The 14,263-nt window shown below is 39.2% G+C and overlaps 1 long non-coding RNA gene across 1 annotated transcript; it reads left to right on the top strand.

Moving 5' to 3' along the window:
- The first annotated feature begins 2,795 nt into the window (after window positions 1–2,795).
- On the top strand, window positions 2,796–3,559 carry LOC142870880 (uncharacterized). Its single transcript, XR_012919205.1, has 2 exons — window positions 2,796–2,956; window positions 3,392–3,559. It is a non-coding gene; the product is annotated as an uncharacterized LOC142870880 (long non-coding RNA).
- Window positions 3,560–14,263: the final 10,704 nt, after the last annotated feature.

The raw sequence follows: 14,263 nt of genomic DNA, 5'->3' as shown, positions 1-14,263 counted from the left end.
CAGGGTTCGAAACAAGCAGACATGGTTCCAATGGTAAATATTCAAACAATTGTTACACGAAGAGCATCAATGGCTTCAAGTGAAAGAAACACCTCACCAAGCGAATTGGAAGATGAACTGGCTTAGCCTTTGCCTATACTTAAGGCAACGCTATTTTCTGAAAGGATGGACCCTCAAGGGCATGTGACATCGAAAGTCCAGACACACATGAACACAAATGAGCGATGTCAGCCGGGACTAAGAAAGACAAGGGTTTCACAGTCTGTTTTTCATTTTTCTGCTTTTGACAGAAAAATGGGTACAAGAAATGTGTCCTTTATCTTTTCTATACTGACGAAAACGACCGCGCAAGTGTGACGACCGTAACAGCCTTCGCTCGGCCTCTGTGCAACCGGGCGACAGAGAGAGGGAGGCGCGTTTGCTGACCTCGCGGAAGGCGCGCGCCCGCCGAGAGCGGCGCTGCGATTCTGCCCGAGCCCTCGTGGGCGTTTAAAGGCATATCGGCCCAATACACTGAAATCATAATATCTGCTGTTTCAAGATATGGTGGAAATTCAGATTTTTATGTCAAATCTCTCCCTTTTTTTTCTTCATATTCTTAAATTTCTATAAAACATTCGGTGATCAGTCAAAATATGCGTTTCGACCTCTATAATGAGCGTTGAGTGTCAACCATTAAATCTGGAGAGGCTCTCACAGAAAATCTAGCTCTACTTCCTCATTTCACAGATTAAAAAAGTGAAACACAAAGAAACTTAATCGAAGTCATGTAAATAATTATGAGTAGCACAGGTCCAGATAGGCTAATTCAGAATCTGCAGGTTTTTCTCTCCCATACCATTCGTTCAGTAAATGTTCATTGAGCGGCTGCCAGGTATTGTGCCAGGCGCTGTAGATACCAAGATGAGTAGGATATAGAATTTCCCTCAAGGAGCTCAAAAAGTAGGATCCTTCCCAGGACACTGTAGGAGGTGCTATGATACAGATTTGTACAAAGCACCATGAAAGCTCAGTGATGGAGGTGCCTTATTGTGAGGTCAAGGACAATTCTAAAGAAGAAGTGTTAACAGAATCTTGAAAGATGTTCACCAGGAAGACAAGGTGGCAAAGGGCAATCCAGGCAAAAAGAAGAGCACATGGAAATTCATAATATCATAGGCAAGTGCAAACTTTTAGGGATCTGTATGTAAGCTCATTTCGATGAAACATAGTGAATGGATTGCAGGAACATGAGACTAGAAAGGCAGGTGGAGTTCTTATAATGAAATGCCTCTATGTCATGTTAAGCAACTATCTAACAGGAGTTGAACTATTAAAAGATGTTAAGCAAGGGTGTGATGTGCTCATAATTCCATGCAATGAAGAAAACTCTGGGGAGGTGGGGGAAATTATAAGGAAACAACACTGAGACTGAACGCAGAGAGACCATGGAAGAGGCTGTTGTAATAATAGCACGTCCCCAGTAAGAGTCTTCCCGATATCAGAAATATTGAAGGACTGCACAGGAAAATACACTGGAGAAGAGGTAAAAACTGGCTTCAGAAATGTTTAAGTAGACTTGGAAATCAACTAGATATGGAGTTTGAAAGAAATGACTCCTACTCTTAGGACACATGAAACTGAGCTGAACATGATGTCACTCCCTGAGATCTAAGATTGCTAATACAGCAAAATCAGTTTGAGGATGCATGTGGTAAAGTGACAGAGCAAAGTGACAGTAACTTTAGCTTTGGATTTGTCATATTTAAGATTCTGGGGAAGTGATTTCCAGTCGGAAATGTCCAGTGTCCTACAGGTACTTGAAAATATGAGCTGGAGTTCAGGACAGAATTCTGAATGGAGCTATGGGAAGAGATAAGTGCATTAACACTAAGTGTGGAATGTTATGTGTTTAAGAGACAGACAGAGAAAGAAAAATCCTGAAAAGGAGTAATCTATGAGATAGGAAATGAACAAAGAAAAGTTAAATTAGAGAATGAAGGAAAAATTTTCAAAAACATGTCACTTGTCACAGGAAGTTCAAGCAAATTAAAAACCGAAAGTTGTGCATTGGGCTTGAGAATTAGGAAATGACTGGTGAAATTAAGGAAGAGGCATTTCAACTATCAAAGGAACTCCCACGAAAAGACCTTACATCTGCACGAGGTTTAGTGCACTTTCCAAACGTACATTCATGTTGCCGTTGGTAGAACCTGGGCTGTGGGAGGGGAGGGTACAACAATGCACTACAGAAGAAGGTTCTGAGGTCAAGTGCCCTGCTAGTTCCTCACTGCACTAGGACCAAAGCTTAGCTGGTTGAATCCTCCTCCTGGGCTCATTCCAATTTGTCATTTTAAAATATGAGAGGATTCCTTCCAGATCTTTGGAAAACCTAAAAATAAGATTTCATTCCTGTGTGTGGAAAACAATAAGTATAGTCTAGAATAACCTTGCAAAATTTAGAGATAAATTAGTTATAAAAGAGTCCCTGACATTTATAGTATTCCATCAAAGCATCTGCCTGCTACCAGGTGAAATTCAGCCAGGTGCCTGGAAACTGGTAGGGCTTAAAAAGTCTCATGCTTTGACATGTGATAATGTCACTTCTCCCAAAACAAATCCTTTACGTGTGCAGAAGTTACCTATGGATTACAGGCTTGCAATTTGGATTTTTCAGAGTTAATAGTTTTAGGAATTTGGACCTTCCTGGAGAAATTTTTAAGGGCAATCAGAAGTTCTTGAATGAGAAATATTATCTGCATACTTGTGTTCATATTAATATAAATACCACCTATATAACCTCTGCCATGTAGGACAGAGAACTACATATTGCTGAATCTCCAGTGTCTGGAATAGCAATCCCAGTGAATGAAAGGAGATACTTACCTGTTCATTTAATAGGCACTGAACTAAAAATACTTTTTAAATGGACACTGTTATCTACTGGGAAAGCCAAAGAAGTAAAAGACACAAAAAGGTAAATATAACAATAGAAACTTATTAGTAAATGAGAGGTACACATTTGACTTATGAAAGTTTGTTTTCGATTTATACTACAATGGAAAAACCACAGCTGTTTTAAGAAATCTGTGCTAGCTTAAACTAATATTTTAATAGACAAGAGTTAATTTAGTTATGCTTTATTTTTAAGCACCTTTCTTGTCTCTCTACAGTCTACTTGGTTTCTATTCGAGACCACACAAATGCCCAGTCATATGTCAAACACAGAATAAATTTTGCTCTGGCATTTAAACATGGAGGTAATAAATAGGCATCTCATCTCATGGAACTCTTACATGGAGAATGATAGCATGATGATTGGTAGAGTCACTTCTAATTTTACTTCCTAAGTATTCTTATGTGCTCTCTTTTCTCTGTCCCTTACCAATGACATCCTAATCCACTGCAACAGCCTCCTCATTGGATTTGCTACTTCCATTCCTAACCATCATTATCTTCAAAGCCACCACTGAATATCTGAAGCACCAATCTGGAAACATCACTCCAAGCTTCATGCCATCACCATGTTTGCAGCATGCCTCAAAATGTATTTCTCAAAAATAAAAGTGCCTGGACTGGGCAGAGGTGGGGGATTGTGTGGGTTGGGATAAGGAATCAGGGAATTGGTCTATGAGAAATATTTGAGAATCATATTATTAATATATTATATTCTTGAAGATTCACAGAGCACATTTATAAATTAAAGGCTCTGAGAAGTGGTTCAGGAAAGAAACAAACATAAAATTTCTTTTACCCAGTATTTTCTAAGAGTATTTGACCCTGGAACTTTTCCACACTTAGTAAAAAGACCTTTAAATATGCATTACAGAAAACACTGCTTTCAAAATTAAGTCCAAGCCCCTTATCATGGCATATAAGTAGGGTGACCATACTTTCAGTTTCATTGGCACAGTCCTAGTTTATGCTTGCTTTCCTGGCCTCCTGTCTGCTGAGCATATTCTTTCATTTTCAAAAGTGCCCCAGATGATATATTATATGGTCACCTTATCTATAAAGACCACATGATCTGGGTGCTGCCTTTTCATACATCAAAATGTGCTTTGAAATATGTTAGTTTAAAGATCTTCATTTCTGTTTGCTCTCACCTCCCTCCCAGCAGCTAGCTCTCCAACCAAACACCCAGGATTTTCTTATTTCTGTGCTTTGCTCATATAGTTCCCCTTAACTAGAATATATTCTTTCTTCTTCCCCATCTTTTATGTAAATTCTTTATTTTGAAATAGTTTTGACCTTACAGAAAGTTGCAAAGATAGTACAGGGTTCTCATATAAACTTCACCCAGGTTCTCCCAATGTTAACATCTTACGCAACCATCAAAGCTAAGCAATTCATACTGGGACAGTGGTATCAACTTAAACTACTGACTTTATTGGGACTTCACCAATTTTCTACTAAAGTTTGTTTTGTGCTCCAGAATCCAGCCCAGGATACCACGCTGTGTGTATATAGCGTGTTTCCTTTGTCTTCTCCCATCAGTGACAGTTTCCAAGTCTTTCCTTATTTGTCATGATCTTGACACTTTTTTTAAGAGTGCTGGTCAGGTATCTTGCAGAATGCCTCTCAGTTTAGTTTTGTCCAAAGCGTTCACATGATTAGACTGGGCTATAGATTTTTGGAAAGGATACCACAGAGATGAAATGTTCTTCTCATGATATTATCTCACACAGTACATGATATCAACATGATCTATTATTGGTGATGTTAACCTTAATCACTTGGTTAAGATATTGTCTGTACCTTTTCTCCAATGCAAAGTTACCGTGTCTCTATTTCTATACTATATTCAGTAGAAGACAATCACCAAGTCCAGTCTATAACCCAATATTTCCTTAAAGTTTTACCCACTCACTTTAGCTTGCATCAGTATATTTTGCCTACAGCAGTTAGTACTATTATGTCAGTGATTTTCTATTTCCTTCAATTCTTCTGTAAGGGGCATTTGTCACTCCTCCTAAATTTATTTATTTTTTCCATTATTTATTTAGATAGTATGGTTTTATAGATATTTATTATATTCTTTATATTATAATTAATTCATTGGGAAATTTTTCAGGTTAGCTCCTGTGTCCTTTTGACAGGCCCTATTGCCCCCCACTTACTTGTTGGTACAAGAAGATGCTTCAGGCTTATCTCATATTTTCCCTGCTTCAGCTCTAGAATCAGTCATTGTACTATGGAGCCCTCGTTCCTTTTATTGGAAAATGTTATTTAGAAATCAAGATCTGAGTGCTAGCCTTCTCGCTATTACTGGATGTCATTGTCTCTGTGCCCTCTCAATGGACAGAGCTAGGAAATAAGTGGATATATATTAACTCTTGTATGTACACATATCTGTAATTATGTCTCATTTTATCTGTGTATATATAATATGACTTCACACAGGTATTTCCAACTCCAATCCAGTATCACAGAGTTCATTCTAGCCTCCCCTCATCTTTATTTTTAACTTCTAACAGTAAAGAATCTAGCTCCCATTATCTACAATTTATTTACTTATTTGTATAATGTAAAGTAGTTCCAGAATTGCTAGCTCATAGCCCTGTGAGTTAAAACAAAAACAAAAACACTTGAATGCATTGTTTATGGACAATTCTTTTTATTTTTAGCCTTTCTGAATTGAGTTAAAACAATGTTTTCCAACATTACCAAGGTCAGCTTTTTATCCCCACCCCCTTTGGTGAAATTATGTGATCTATTTGTTTTATGGTGAGATTCATTTGCTGTGGTCTGCATGCCATCCTGGGATTCCCAAACATACTGGACTTTTTTTTTTTTTTAATTTGAGTAAAGCTCACACTTTGTGGTATACAGTTCAATGGATTTTTGACAAATGCATGGAGCAATGTATCTATCACCCCCAAACCATAGAAAATAGTTCCGTCACCCTAAAAATTCCCTTTTGCAGAAACTTTTATTCAACCCACCCCTCTTCTCCACCCTTGACAACCACTGATGTTTTCTTTTCCTATAGTTTTGTCTTTTCCAGAATGTCATATAAATTGAATCATACAATATATATAACTTTTGGGGTCTGATTTTTTTCACTTAGCAGAATGCGCTTAAACTACATCCACATTGTTGTATACATCTATAGTTTGTTCTTTTTTATGGATGAATAGTATTACACTGTTTGGATATAACACAGCTTATTTGATCATTCACCTGTTGGTTGTATCCAATTTTTGGCAATTATAAATAAAGCGCTTATAAACACTTGAATACAGTTTTTTTTCAGTTCATTTAGGTAAATATCCAGGAGTGGGGTTGTTGAGTTGTATAAGTGTATATTTAATTTTATAAGAAACTACCAAATTGTTTTCCAAGGTGACTATATCCTTTTACATTCCCACCAGCAATGAATGTGGATCTCTGTTACTCTAAATCTGTCACCTTCTGATACTGTCAGATTTTTTTTTTAATTCATTCTCATGGGTTTGTAGTGGCATCTCATTGTGGTTTTAACTTTATGTCCATAATGATGTTGAGCATCTTTATGTATGCTTATTTGAAATCCATATGTCTTCTTTAGGAATGTATCTATTCAAATCTTTTGCCCATTTTTATTGAACTATCTTCCTCTCATTGAGTTTTAAGAATTATTTATGTATTCTGGTACTTTATCAAATATGTCATTTGCAAATATTTTCCCCCAGTTTGTAGCATGTCTTTTGTATAATGACCTTGTACTCTATGATCTTACTAAACTAATTTATTAGTTCTATGAGCTTTTTTGTATATTCTTTGGGATTTTCTACATAGACAATAATATAATCTGTGATCATAGTTTTATTTTTTCTTTTCCAATCTATATTCTTTTTATTTCTTTTTCTTGCCCTGGAAAACTAGTTAGAACTTCCAGTATGATACTGAATAGTAATAATGAGAGAGGACATCTGTTATGTGTTTCTGATCTTAGGAGGAAAGCACTGAGTTTCTTACCACTAAGCAGTAAATTAGTGTAGGGATTTTAGATTTCTTTTACTAGGTCAAGGCAGTTTCCTACTACTTCTAGTTTCCTGAGAAACTTTTACCATTAATTGATGCTAAGTTTTATCAAATGCTTTTTCTCCATCTATTAAGATGATTGCATGGTTTTACTTTTTTAGTATGTTAATATGGTGAGTTGCTATTAATTGTTTTCAAATATTGAGCCAGCCTTGCATTCCTAGGATTAATCCCATTTGGTTGTGACATTATCCTTTTTATATATTGCTGGATTTGATTTGCTAATATATTGTTGAGAATCCTTGTATGTGTATTTTTGAAGGTTACTGTCTATTGTTTTTTGTTTTGTTTTGTTTTTTCTTACATTTTTGTCTGGTTTCAGCATTAAGATAATGATGATCTCAGACAAGTTGAGATGTATTCCCTCTTGTTCTATTTTCTGGAAAAGATTTTATAGAATTGACATTGTTTGTTCCTTAAAAATTTGGTAGAATTCACCAGTTACATTATATGGGCCTGGAGTTTTGCTTTGTTTATTTAAAAAAAAATTTTAACTATACAGCACAATTCAAATTCTTGAATAGATACAGGACCACTCAGGTGATCTATTTCTTTTCAAGTGAGTTTTAGTAGTTTGTTTCTTTTAAGAGATTGTTCTATTTCATCAAGTTGTTGAATTTATGCATATAGAGCTGTTTGTAGGTATTCCCTCGTTCTCTAATGTTACAGGGATCTGTAGTAATATTTTTTTCCTTCATTCTTGATATTGTAATTTGTATCTTCTTTCTTTTTCCTTGGTCAGCCTGAATAGAGGTTTATCAATACTAGTGATCTTTTTTTTTTAAGCTTTTTATTCCATTGACTTTAAAAATTATTTTTCTGTTTTCAATTTTATTGATTTCTGTTCTAATATCCATTATTTCCTTCCTTCCACTTGCTTTGAGTTTAATTTATTCCTTTTTTCTCTGGTTTCTTAAGCTGGAACCTTAAGTTTCTTATTTGAGATCCTTTTCTTCTCTTCTTATAAGCATATACTCATATATAAATTTCCATTTAAGCACTGTTTTAGCTACATTGCACATATTTTGATGTGTTGTAGTTTTACTTTTTTAATAAAATATTAATAAATATTTCCAAGTATTTCAAAATATCCCTTGAAATACTCTCTTTGACCAATGCTGTTTTCTTTAAGAAATGTATTAATTAATTTCCAAATATTGTGGTGGTTGAAATATTTTTCTTTTATTAATTTTTTTGTTTAATTTCTTTATGGTGAGATAACCAACTTTGTATGATTCCTATCTTTTAAATTTGTTAAGGTCTGTTTTATGCCCTACAATATAATCTATGATTATTTCAAGTGCACGAGAAGAGAATGTGGAATGCTGCTTTTGGGTGGAGTATTTTACAAATGTTGGTTCATTCAAGTTAGTTGCTAGTGTTTGGGGGGACTTGACTGATATTCTGCCTCCTTGTTTCATCAGATACTAAGATAGGAGGGTTGAAGTCATTAACTGTAACTGTCAATTTCTCTACTTTTTGACAGGGTTGATTTCTGAGGGCTGTTGTTCCAGTTCTTTGGCTCCTTGTTAGGGCTGTTGAGGGTTTGGTTCTACATGCTCATTGGCCTCCTCATTTTTGGCCCCCTCCTTTTTTCCTGTGGTTAGTGCTGCCAACCTGCACCTGTCCCTGACACTTGTCTTTTCAGATCTATCAGGATTTTCCTCATGTGTTTTGAAGTTCTGTTGTGTATATACACATTTAGGATTGTTATATCTTCTTGGTGAACGGACCCCTTTGTCATATAGTGCCCCTCCTCTCTGATAATAATCTTTATTTTGACATCTTTGTCTGAAGTTATTATAGCTACCACAGATTTTATTTGATTAAGATTTACATAGTATATCTTTCTCTACTTTTTTATATTTACTCTATGTCTTTACATTAAAAGTATTTTGTAGACAGCATACAGTTGTGTCTTGCTTTTTTATTTTAACAAATTCTTTGCCTTTTATCTGGTATGTCTTGACCATTCACATTTTAAATTATTGACAAGTTTGAATCAAAATATTTCTAGTTATTGTCTATTTGTTCTATTTGTTCTTTGATTATTTTTTCTTCCTGTTCTTTCTTTCCTGGGTTTAATTAAGAATTTTTAAATGATTCTATTTTATCTCCCCTATTGACTTCTTATGTGTACTACTTTTTAAAAAAAATGTATGCCTCTTTTTCAAATAAATCTGAATCTACCTTCAATAATGTAAGGACATTCTCCAGTATTTTCCCAAGTCCTCCCTCTCATACCTTGTGTTGTCATACAGTTCACTTTCATATATACTAGAAAAATACAACATATTTTTCTGTTTTTACTACATTCATTTTTTAGCAAAATTTGAAATGAAAATAAAATTTACCTTTACATATTCCATTTTGGAATCTCTCCACTTCTTTGTGTAGACCTAAGTTTATAACATATATCATATTCTTTCTACCCATTTCTTTTATTTGAAGTGAAAAAGGTAAGAAAAAGGGCAAGAAAAGCAGAAACCTTAAAGAGGATGATTTGTACTTATGACATAAAACTTTACATTTTCTTATTAAAGTCATAAGCAAAGTGAAAGAGAATGACAAATGAAGAGAAAATATTTGCAAGCTCTAATACAAATGGTTTACATCCTCTTATAAATAATAAGAAAGACAAACCTCACATGCTAGATGCTATTGATACCCCAACCAGCTGCCTTCTCTGGAAAACTGCCCTTGGCCCAAGGGGAGCTGCTCCACCCACAGTCAATACCCTCTAATCCTTCCAGACCTCAGCCAATGACAAATTGACATTGGCTCCTGGACTTATGGTAGAACTAATTCTGTGGTGCAACTTGTGCTCCAGAGCTTCCCTGTGGGATCTGACCTAAGCTAGTCTCCAGCTGAGACCACATTCTTTGCTTTTTTTCTGCTGACCATCCAACGTTCCTTACTCCCCTTCTCCTGTGAACATACTTCCCAAATTCTCCTGTTCCCCACCTCAGTCTCTGCTACTAGACAAATCAACCTAAAACACCACACTAGAAAGATTAGCTCCGAATACACAGTTCACAGAAGTCTTAGTCCAAGTTTCTTAAAAAAAATAGAGCCTAAGGCAAAACTTGACTTGCTCAAGTTTTACAGTAATCCTAGGGCAGCAAGAGCAAGGTAGAAGGGAAGCAAGGCTGGACGGGAGGGACAGCAAATACACAGTGGTGTATCTCCAAGGTATCGTGGCTTTGGCACTTAGGACCAGTGACTTGGGACATCTTCCAGGCAAGCCTTACAGAACCACTGTGCCATGCAACAAAATTTGTTAGGCTGTGAGGGATAGGAGAGAGGGAGAGGAATTTACTGCTGCTTTTTTTCCTTCTCTTGATTCTCATGATCAAAGTTCACCCTGTGGGACAGTAAGCCCCCTGTACTTCCGGGTTGTGTTACCCAGGCTTTGTGGAAAGTCAGATCCAAAGCAGAGAACTGTGCATTGTTGGAGGTGGGGAGTCAGGGAGAAGCCACAGCCTCTGTGTATTGGATTGGTTTGAAACTGTGTGCTGGTGCTGGTGTGGCTCACCCTCACAGCCCAATAGAGGCTTTGCAGAAACCCAGCCTCAGTGCAGAGGAGCTGCAGAGACCCAGCGGAGTTAATAAAGTTGAGAAGGGAAAAAAATCTTTAATCTGAGAAATGCAAGCCCTTTTAAATTAAATTATCTCATTTAGTATGCCCAGAGAGGCATACTAAATGAAACAGCAGTCACATCCTACTTCCCCTTGAGCTAAATATTTACCTCTTAAAACCACTTGCTATGTGGGCTCTAACTGACACCAAATAGCCAGAAAATGCCATTAGCTGGACACCATAACCCCTATCCATAGTTCAGCAATATATAGTCAATGACTAACCAATGTTATTTCTGTAAACAGCTGAGAATTCCTAATGAACAACTTTTGTAATCGCCTCCTCTCCTGATTTGTCCTTTTATGTTTAAAAACTTGAGCTTCTCCTTTGTTCCCCAAAGCACTCCCCAAGGCCACCTGGAAGTGTGTCCCAGGCTGCAGTCCTCAACCTTGGCCCAGATAAACTCTCCATATTAATTATGCCTCAACTTCTTCCTTTTAAGTAGACAAAGACAATGGCTCTGGTCAGGGGGAATCTCCTGGAAACAAATAAATGGCTAAAGTCCTGGAGGTATATGGGGCTATATTAATCTCGGGAGGTCTATAAATGATATGGAAAGGAACCAAAGTAGCCAATAATCACATATGAATAGCAAAAAAGGTACACAAAGAAGAGTGCAAGAAAAATAAAACAAGCTGTTTGTTTGTTGTTGTTTTGACTTGTCAAATAAAAAACAAATCTGAAAAAAGAAATCCTGAAGGATCTAGGCTTGAAAAAAAAAACCAACCAAATCTGGACTTAGTAAGAAGAGGCTGAAAAGTTACTACAATGGGGAGAAGGAGCTATTACAAAAGTGAAAACCTTTTGTCCATAAGATTTGCAAGTGTCTCAGGGGTTAGGCAAAAGGACTTTTATAGAAAGGAGTAAACAAGACTAGAAAGAATTGGGTGTGGGGATGTGGGGTGAATGTGAGTGACAAGATCAAACAATAGATCCTGCTTACTCTCTTGGGGGCGGGGTGGCTATTAAGAAGGAGCTGGCTGAGTGCTGGCTCAGGCTGAGGGTGGACCAAAGTTCAGGGACCTGGGGAAAGGAGAGAATCTTAACTGAAATTTTGTTAACAAGCATTCTGTTCTTATTGATCGGTGGAGATCAGACGTTTGGCTAATCATTTATGAGGCAATGAATAGGAATTTGGAGGGTTAGTGTCTGGCCATGTCCATAGGAAAACAAAGGGACATCCGTGAGTCTTATCTAAGTCACATGCAACCAAGGTGGTTGGTTCTTCGCTATTGTCATTTCCCAGGTCACAAAACATGGGATTTCTTTAATCATCACTGTCTTCCAGGAACGCAGGACTCACATTAAATTCAGCACTGTCAGACCTAAGAGACAGGCAATCTGAGAAAGAATTACAATACCTGCTGTTGATAAAAGACAGATGTGTGGGGGAATGGGTACTCTTACAGTGTGGCAGCTCTGGAAATTGCTGCAGCTTTTCTGCAACTTTTAACTGTAATGTGCTAACTCTTCAGCCCGTTAACCTCACCTATAGATACTTATACTGAGGATATGCTCAGACAAGTAAGCTGAAATAACATATCACAGTATTGTTTTAAATATCAAACATTGGGAACAACATAAACAACATATCTGCTAGTGGGATTCATTAAGGATATTTGCACACATATAACAATGGAATATTATGTGATCCTTAACCAAGATTGTAAGGCTGGTGGCGGGGCCCCCTCCCTTCCCTAGATCAGAAAGAAAAGGCTCATGAGACCAGACCCACCAAGGACAAAACTGCCAGGCCCCGCTGAGAGGAACCACACCCAGATGTCCACCTGGATAAGAATGTTTCGGCTCTTGGATTCCACAAATACCTCCAGCCCCTCCTAAAATCCCCAGCTCTTCCCGCCAAAAATCCCTAGCCAGGCCCAAAGGGTATAAAAGGCCTCAACCCCTTCAAACAGCGGTGACTTCTGGGGTTCCCTCTCTTGGGGCCTGGGAACCTCGTCCGCGAGTGTATAATAAAGCCACGCGGTTTGGCCCCCACTCTTTCTCTCTCTGTGCCTGTCTTTTCTTTTCTCCGCTGCCGAAAAACCTTACATTTGGTGCCGAAACCCGGGAGGGGAGACTTGGCTGCGCCGGCCTGCCTCAGGGCCGTGGTCGCGCCGACCCCTCTCGTGTCTTCCAGACCTTGGACTGGGACCTCCACCGGACGCCAGTCGACCAATTGGCCTGGGTAAGTCCCTCTGCCCTTGTGTTCCTAGCCCAATGAGTCCACTCCAGGGTCTCTGTCCATAGCCCAAGTCAGAGATCCTCCACCCTAAGGACCTGAGTGTCTTGGGGATGCCCGAGCCCCTCAGTCAGTCCTTCCATCCGTAAGGATTTATAAGGACCTGAGTGTCTTGGGGACGCCCGAGCCCCCTCAGTCAGTCCTTCCATCCGTAAGGATCCATAAGGCCCTGAGTGCCTCAGGGACGCCTGATCCACTCAGTCGGTCCTTTCCAAGGCTCAGAGCCTTCTCTCCAAGGCCTGATCGGTGACCTGGGACGCCGGCTCCCGATCTCCTCCCCTCATTGGACTAGGACACCATGGGCAGTCAACCCTCCAAAATCAAATCTAACACGCCTCTGGGCTGTCTCTTAGCCAATCTTGCAGCCCTGGGCCTCAAGTCTGATATTCGGCCCAAGCGACTCATTTTCTATTGTAACACCGCCTGGCCGATGTACAAATTAGACAATGGATCACAGTGGCCTAAAAATGGGACTTTAAATTTCAAAATCTTACAAGATCTTGATAACTTTTGTCACCAAAATGGCAAATGGTGGGAGATCCCTTATGTCCAGGCTTTTTTCCATCTGCGCTCCCGTCCTTCCCTCTGTCAGACCTGTGACCCGTCACAAATCCTCCTTGCGCTGAGTCCTCCACCGTCCTTGGCCTCATACACCTCTCAGTTGAAAGACCCGTTAGAAACCTCTTCCGCCTTCTCTGACCCACCTGACTCCCTTACCTCTCCCCCTGCTCGGCCTCCACCATATCTAGGTCCTCCTCCTCCTCCTCCTCCTCCTCCTAGGGCCCCACCGTCCTCCGCTACCTCTTGCACTGGCTCTCTGCCAACGTCCCCTGTTAGTCACCACACTCGATCCCACGCAGGGCCCTCAGGCCAAACATTTCTCTGTCCCCTGAGAGAGGTAGCCAGTGTCGAAGAGGTCATGCACGTCCATGTTCCCTTCTCCCTTTCTGATCTCTCTCAGATTGATAAGCGTTTAGGCTCCTTTTCTAACGACCCCACGACCTACACCAAAGAGTTCCGCTATCTTACACAGGCATATGATTTGACCTGGCATGACATTTTTGTTATTCTGACTTCTACTCTTACTACTGATGAAAAGGAATGTGTCTGGACGGCAGCTCAGGGACATGCTGATCAAGTCCACCTAACAGACCGCACCATGCCGGTCGGGGCCAAGGCTGTCCCACGCAGTGAGCCAGGGTGGGAATACCAGCCAGACACCCCCGCCGGCCGAGATGGTAGAACCCGCAGAGATCGCATGCTGCAATGCATTCTTGCTGGTCTCCAGGCCGCTGCCCACCAGGCAGTTAATTTTAATAAGCTTAGAGAAATCACGCAAAAGCCAGATGAAAATCCCGCGGCCTTCCTCAGCCGCC

The sequence above is a fragment of the Microcebus murinus genome, chromosome 5 (assembly GCF_040939455.1).
Source record: "Microcebus murinus isolate Inina chromosome 5, M.murinus_Inina_mat1.0, whole genome shotgun sequence".
Taxonomy (NCBI): Eukaryota; Metazoa; Chordata; class Mammalia; order Primates; family Cheirogaleidae; genus Microcebus; species Microcebus murinus.
The sequence above is the reverse complement of the archived record's forward strand: the minus strand, read 5'-3'. Positions and strand labels throughout refer to the sequence as shown.